The 7,948-nt window shown below is 41.5% G+C and overlaps 1 long non-coding RNA gene across 2 annotated transcripts; it reads left to right on the forward strand.

Moving 5' to 3' along the window:
- Positions 1-4,713: 4,713 nt before the first annotated feature.
- LOC118431364 lies at positions 4,714-5,384 on the forward strand. Of its 2 annotated transcripts, XR_004832971.1 has the most exons (3): positions 4,714-4,786; positions 5,093-5,207; positions 5,362-5,384. It is a non-coding gene; the product is annotated as an uncharacterized LOC118431364 (long non-coding RNA). The 2 variants fall into 2 exon arrangements; XR_004832972.1 differs by lacking the exon at positions 5,362-5,384 and having other exon boundaries at positions 5,093-5,209.
- Positions 5,385-7,948: the final 2,564 nt, after the last annotated feature.

A 7,948-nucleotide genomic window follows, 5' to 3' on the forward strand; every position in this document is an offset into this window, starting at 1 on the left:
GATGAAAATCGCGAAATGATGGTATACTTCCTTCTCGAGATATTCTTGAGCATACGGACTCTACCCGGTGCCGCGGTAGGTGCCAACTTCCTGGTCAAACGCAGAAGGCACTTGACTCCATTGTTGAATGGGGGGAGGACTACTCTCTCAAGGTAAACGGGAAAAAGACAATGGACATGGTTATCAGCGCAAGGAAGGAGGTAAACATTCCTGTCCTTCCTCATCCGACAATATCCGGACATGTGATTCAGAGGACTACGTCTTTCAAACTACTTGGAGTACACATCACTGCCAACCTTACCTGGGATGAACACGTTTAGTTCATGTTGACGAAGTCCCGGCCACGTGTGTATTACCTTGCAGCTGCAAAGAAGGCTGGTCTCCCTACTGATGTCTTGCTCCAGATTTACCTAACTTTCATACGCCCCTTACTGGAGTATGCCAGTCCGGTGTGGGGAGGACTGCCGAAACACTTGTCAGACAAGCTAGAAGCCATGCAGAGGCGCTGTCTTAGAATCATTGGTATCCCATCTGACTCTCTGCCCTCACTATCAGACAGACGGGACGTAGCGACGCTGAAGACTCTACAAGACATACTGCGGGACAGTAGCTCTCCGCTGAGGGAGTTCTTTACTTCACCTCAGGACAGTTCGTACAGTCTTCGTCGGGAAGCCCGATACAGGGCATCTAGAAGTAAAACGAAGCGACATGAGATGTCATTTGCACCCCGCTCTGTAAGATTGCTGTACGAAAGTGCTAGATGATCGGTAAAGAATGTTGATTCTGTCAAGTGTATTTTCTTAATCCGATTGCTGTCTAATTTTAAATGTTCTAAATGTATTAATGTTTTAAAGTTAATCCTGTGACTGATGATGTATTTCATGTGTATATACATGCCAAGTCATCCAGGAATAAAGCTGAATCTGAATCTGAATCTCTGTTTAGGCGCAACCGCTAGCACTTTTTCTCAAAACACCGCCTACCGCGGCACCGGGTAGGGTGATGACTTAAGGCTGCGATTGTAGCTTAGGGTTAAGTTACGGTCAGGCAAACTTGGTATCTTTGAACAGGTTGCATGGTGAGGAATCGAAAGATGAAAACCGCAAAATATTTGGATACTTCCTTCTCGAGATATTCTTGAGCATACGGACTCTGTTTAGGCGCAACCGTAAACACCGCCTGTCGCGGCACCGGGTAGGGTGATGACTTAAGGCTGCGATTGTAGCCTAAGGTTTAAGTTGCGGTCAGGCACACTTGGTATTTTTGGAAAGGTTGCATGGTGAGGAATCGAAAGATGAAAACCGCAAAATGATGGGATACTTCCTTCTCGAGATATTCTTGAGCATACGGACTCTGTTTAGGCGCAACCGCTAGCACTTTTTCTTGAAACACCGCCTGTCGCGGCACCGGGTAGGGTGATGACGTAAGGCTGCGATTGTAGCTTAGGCATTAAGTTGCGGTCAGGCACACTTGGTATCTTTGGAAAGGTTGCATGGTGAGGAATCGAAAGATGAAAACCGCAAAATGATGGGATACTTCCTTCCGAGATATTCTTGAGCATACGGACTCTGTTTAGGCGCAACCGCTAGCACTTTTTTCTTGAAACACCACCTGTCGGAGGTATATCCAAGGACCGTGGATTGATGAACTCCACAGCTGTGGACTTCATCACTATGTTGATGAAACACAGCTGTGGATTTCATCGGTAGAAGGATGATGAACTCCACAGCTGTGGATTTCATCGATATGTAGTGATGAAATCCACGGGCATTCCGCCGCTAATACTGACATTTGGCTGTGGACTTCATCAGTATGTAGTGATGAAATCCACGGGCATTCCGTCGCTAATACTGACATTTGGCTGTAGACTTCATCAGTATGTAGTGATGAAATCCACGGGCATTCCGCCGCTAATACTGACATTTGGCTGTGGACTTCATCAGTATGTAGTAATGAAATCCACGGGCATTCCGTCGCTGATACTGACATTTGGCTGTGGACTTCATCAGTATGTAGTGATGAAATTCACGGGCATTCTGCCGCTAATACTGACATTTGGCTGTGGACTTCATCAGTATGTAGTGATGAAATCCACGGGCATTCTGTCGCTAATACTGACATTTGGCTGTGGACTTCATCTGTATGTAGTGATGAAATCCACGGGCATTCTGTCGCTAATACTGACATTTAGCTGTGGACTTCATCAGTATGTAGTAATGAAATCCACGGGCATTCCGTCGCTAATACTGACATTTGGCTGTGGACTTCATCAGTATGTAGTAATGAAATCCACGGGCATTCCGTCGCTAATACTGACATTTGGCTGTGGACTTCATCAGTATGTAGTGATGAAATCCACGGGCATTCTGCCGCTAATATGGACATTTGGTGCGCCACCCTACGCGTCTGTAGATGCATGGGCAAACTTTAACTTTAACTTTTAATATATTTTAGCTGATTTATGTCAATCGATTGTGTGATACAATATTAATACAGATACCATTTGTAACAATTTGAATTGATTGACTATACAGAGCTAGAAGTACGAAAATGTTACTTTGAAAGTGATTTGCACAAAGCTAGAATGGCTTTATTGGATCGTGGAGTATATCAATTAACAATACTAGTAAACACAACAGACAGAGCCTCCAACAGACTCTAACCAGAACAACACAATGTCATGTAAAATATTTCTGGTACATTTCTAAGTTAAGCTGGATTCAAAAGACAAACACCTTTACTTTGTGCATCATATATCTTAGTCGCATGTTTGTGACTAGTGACCTTCTGTTTAATGATCGACGTGCAGTCTAATAACTGTTATCAGACTGCACGTCGATTAGCAAATGAAATGCAACCCCTTTATACTCTTGTAGACAATTAGAACCTGGGCCAAAATACAATTGTAAGTCATAATCGTACACCCTTACCACCTAAGCCACAAAGCACAACATTGGGAAGCAGTGCAGTTCTGATGTATACAGTCTGTTGGTTTAGTATTGTTTGTGATTGATTGAAGAACAAAAGAGCATAATAAGCAATTGGCCTTCTCTGGCTGGGAAAGTTGTCTTGCTAAGCAAGAAGCTTTTATCAATCTTGATAAAAGCTCCTTATGCTAAGGGACCAAGAACCCGATTTCCACCTTCCTGATACAAGGCACACATTCGTAACTTCTTTTCATTTGTAGATGAAACACAATTAGAACAAACAAGTAGCGTAAGAGGAAAGTTACATGGCTGGAATAAATGTGTAAACATTACAAAGTTTGGACATGACTTTACAGGCGGTCTCACAGCGCCACCTATCTACACTGGTTGGTATTGCAACATGTCCTTCAAGTCGTACACAGTGTGATACTGTGCTGGCCGGATGTTTGCGGGCATTTTTAGCATCTTTCTTGAGAGAGTCAATACACTCAAAGCAACTCTGATTTGCAGGGAGTAAGTGCGTCTTTATTCATTAGAATATTTCTTTTATATGTCTTTCTTTTCTTTTGTATTCAAAGACGAATTTTGTACATAAAGATGTAATTTCTTGTTTGGACAAGCCTTTTTGTCGCAAGAATGAGGATCTAGGAACAAGAAAGTTTTGTGTATCCTTTAGGCTGGTGTATCTTAAGAAGAAAAGCGCCGTTAAACGGCTGAAATCATCATTGCAGGTAAACCCGCATGCACAGGAAAGTTTTCTTTGTAACAGGGTAAATAGCTAACCTCAAGAAGGTTTTCAACCTCCTTGCTAACTTTAAGTTTAATTGGACATCAAACGCTGGTCAACTATAATTATGCCATGGTTAGATTGATATAGTGGAAGATTCATACCACCACACCCATACCCCGCGTCCCAGACAGGTGATGGAGGGATAAGGAGTGCGGAAAGTCTCCATCCCTGAGCAGAGAGCGAGGCGAGTACTTTTCCCAAGCCATAAGAAATTAGAGAGGATGGTTGGGTGTTTAGGGTAAAGATACCTTCTTCTTTATATCTCAACACCCTCATACCCTTCCTACTGTCCCTAATTGACCCGACTTTAATTTTCGCCTGTTTCTGCCAACCACCTTTTTATCTTCCTCCCCAAAGTCAAACTGTGCGCCTTTTTTGTGATAATATCTTTCCCTTGTATACCCCTGCACTCATTAGCATAAGTGTACATTTGCATAACCCCTCTGATTGGTTACCCTCCAAAATTGAGTTAACTGACCACCTATCTGTGGCGCGCGGGGACAGGTGTGACGCTGTGAATAGTACACAAAGACATGGAGTTCCTTGTTTGAACTCCATGGTTCTGGTCACCACTGGCTGAGCTTGTCCAGGTAGACCCACGGGCCAGAGCTGACACATCGTCTTGTTGGGAGACTCGTGCAGTAGTTTCTAACACCACAGCTTATGATGGGCACCAACCTCTTCTGTACTGCTGTTCACGGGACATGGAAATACAATGTCTGCAAGGCCACGGCAGGTAAGTTTTATGGATGACGACATCATTAATTTTAAACATGTAGCCATGACCGTAGTTGTAGAAGGGAAACTAGTTCGATGTACATGTAGTAGTCAACTTGGTGAATGATACCAGTCTTCCAGACTTTGTGCATCGATCTTGTATGGCCTGTTTGATGTGATACCATCCAAGTTAGTTTTGACCATGACGGATGCGGGTTTTCCTGCAATTATAATTTTAACCGTTGGGCGGCGCTTTTCTTGTCTTTGCCATAGGATGCACTCCCTTGGCGAAGCAATCTTGATGCTGTTTCACGGTCCACTCTGCAATGACGAGAAGACATATCCAAACCAGGTAACATCGTTATTGTCTGAAGAGTCAAATTAACCTGATGATATCCCTACTAACTGCTATAATCCAAGTTTATTTGTAGTTGAAAAGATGCCCTCTTTAGAGTATCAATCTATTCATGTAAAACTACAATCCATATGTTAACAGTTGCAGAAGCTTTATTCTTTGAATCAACGTTTGAACCTCATTAATAAAATAGAACCATAGACATTATCAACAAAGGGGCACAACCTTAGAAGATGAGCAACACGTATAGACAGCGGAAGTTGTAACATTCTATTACAATCTGGGTTCGTATGATTATCTTAGAGACGTAGAAGTGACGGCCCAGAATTGCATGGAATGGCGCAGGATGGTCCACAAGAGACGTTGCCTTGATGCAGACCACTTGACACAACGATGAAGAGACCTTATCAAGTATCAAGTAAGTCAGTATGATTATCTTACGGTTATCTGACGGTGTTTTTTTTGCGAGTTACTGTGTGAAGGAAAGACAAAGTTATGTTTTAGATAATTGATGTGACGTGTCATAAAAGCGCGACTTGAGCCCCTAACGTTTTTCTGCATCAAAAAACCAGGATCATCCCCAGTCCATTCTACTCCACAGCTGCATAACAGTCGAGCCTAACGATTTTCTCATCGCCTCAATGTGCGCAGTTATAATAAACCTGCTTCCATCAAACATAAATCATGTGTTGAGCTATAACTTGTTATGCTACGTGTTATTCAACCATATTTTATCCAATGTGATATCCTAGTCTGTTTTATCAAGCCCCATCCTATGGAATTCCAGTCTTGTGCCTCACGCTAATGTGCCTAGTGCCTCATGCTAATTTTTGCCATCGGAATCACAGCATATAGCCCTCTTCACCGCATGGATGCCACACACTTAGTCTTCTAGCGAAGTGGCATCATGACTCGCCACATTGTTCCCGAATTTTCTAATAGCATTGATACATCACATCCTTTACAAACATTAAGTGTCATAGAAAGAAAGATTGTTACTTCCATATTGACGTACTAGCTGCAATTAGGTTGGAATTTGATCTCCCATTTTTTAGTTGTAACTGCGTTTAAGTTGTGGACCTGGAAGATGTATGTCAATACAGAGCTGTAAACCCTTTCAAATCCTTCTATGACTGCATGACTCCATAGATTACATCAAATAGCTGGGTGATTTCGGGCGTAAATGACGGTATAAAGCCCTCTTGAGATAGGATGTCCCCATTGACGTACTTGGGTGTTTATCTCTTGCGCTATATAATGGGGAATCTTGGTCTTTATTGCGCTGCATTGTCTAGACCTAAGTGAATGAATGAATGAATGAATTTATTGCTCAACAATCGCACAGGGTACAATGTATGGCAATTAATAACAACTAATAGCTATACAGACAGTAGTACTAAGAGGCTACATACAAAACAACAACAAAACATTATCGATAATAGTACAGTTATGTATGATTAATCTGATCTCGCATTTGGAATACATTATAAAGAAACTGGCCTACGTAAACGGATATATGAGTTGAACATGAGAGCAATACATGGAAAATATCGCTTTCTGCACCAGCGAGAGAGATGTGTGTTTTGGTTCTAATATTCTTAAACAATATTTCTCTCTCTTTACTGTAGGTGGGACATTTCATAACAAAGTGGAATTCATCTTCTATATTTTCATGACATGTAGGACACAGTCTCTGAGTGGCTGGTGTGTTACGGTGACGACCTTTTTCAATTTCTAAGCAATGTGCACTTATTCTCAGTTTTGTAATGTTGTATCTAAATGATCTATTATGAATTGATTTGAGATATTCTTCCATACCAAAGTGTTTTTTGATTTTCGAATATGTTTTAAGTTAGTTGGTGCTTTTGAGCTGTTCCCTCCAGCCAGAAAGAAACGTGTCTTTTAGACGCTCTTTGAATATGTTCCCAAAATGTTTGGCATTAACAGCGGGGTTAAGCCAAACATTTTGGAACCCATGTCGGCATAAAATGTCCTGAACGTGAGTAGCCCAGTCATGTCCTTCTTCGACTGAAGTGTCGTAAGCCTTTTTAACAATCCTATCATTTGGTAGAGTATGCAATCTTAGCCAATATTTAATCAGATGTGTTTGACTGTCAACGAATAGAGGAAATACTCCTAATTCCCCTCTTACGGCGGCATTGACAGAGCTTTTCGGTACATGAAGTAAAATTTTGCAGAAATTTAAGAGTACGTATTCTAAGTCAGGTATTTCATATGAGATTTTTGGTTGTTCTATTGTTATATCTGGTTCCTAAACAAAGTGTCTGACTGGTATATCACGTTCAGTTTGTCACTGTATTTCTTGAATCGAACAAGAATGGGACGAGTATAAATAGTCGAGGCTTCTGATATATTTCCAAGACGAGAGACTCTAAGTATGTCAACTTCTGTTCCCAATATCGGGCTGAGGACTCTGGCTATAGATGTTCTGGTCGTTTCATTTTGACATTCCGGAATCCCCTTGAATATTAGATCTCTGCATTGTGCATTTATTCCTGTGAGCTCACTACAATAAAGTAGGGTAGGTTTAACCAGGCTGTTAAACAGATCAATAGCTAGGGAAATCGAGGGGTTGGAATTAGATGATAAGAATGATTTCAATTTGAACGAGGCCCGTAGTGCTTTCAATCTTAACTGTTTTATGGCTCGACTAAAAGATCCTGAAGGTGTTATGTCCACTCCTAGGTAGGTATAAAAGTTGGTTATCTCTATAGTTTGACCCTGAGATGTGAAAGGTGACTGTTTGTTATTGACTGTCCGCCCATTTTTGGAGAAGATCATTACTTTTGTTTTGTTCTTATTGATTGATAAGTTCCACAGAGAGCAAAATTGGTCCAGTGCCCTCAAACATTCTTTGAGGCCTGATTCTGATTTCGATACAAGTACAAGGTCATCAGCCCAAAATATGCTGTTTACAGGAGTATCTTTTAAGAATGGGGAGTCACAAGATATTGGATTTAATAGGGCCGGGAAATCGTTAATATAAAGGTTAAAAAGGAGGGGACTTATGTTACAACCTTGTCTCACCCCGCAGAATGACTGGAAGTATGGTGACATACCGTGTGGGGTTTTAACGCAATATTCTATGTTGTGATACATTGATTTTATTAGTCTAAAGAAGTTACCTCCTATCCCTAA

This window comes from Branchiostoma floridae, chromosome 2, assembly GCF_000003815.2.
Source record: "Branchiostoma floridae strain S238N-H82 chromosome 2, Bfl_VNyyK, whole genome shotgun sequence".
NCBI classification, from domain to species: Eukaryota; Metazoa; Chordata; class Leptocardii; order Amphioxiformes; family Branchiostomatidae; genus Branchiostoma; species Branchiostoma floridae.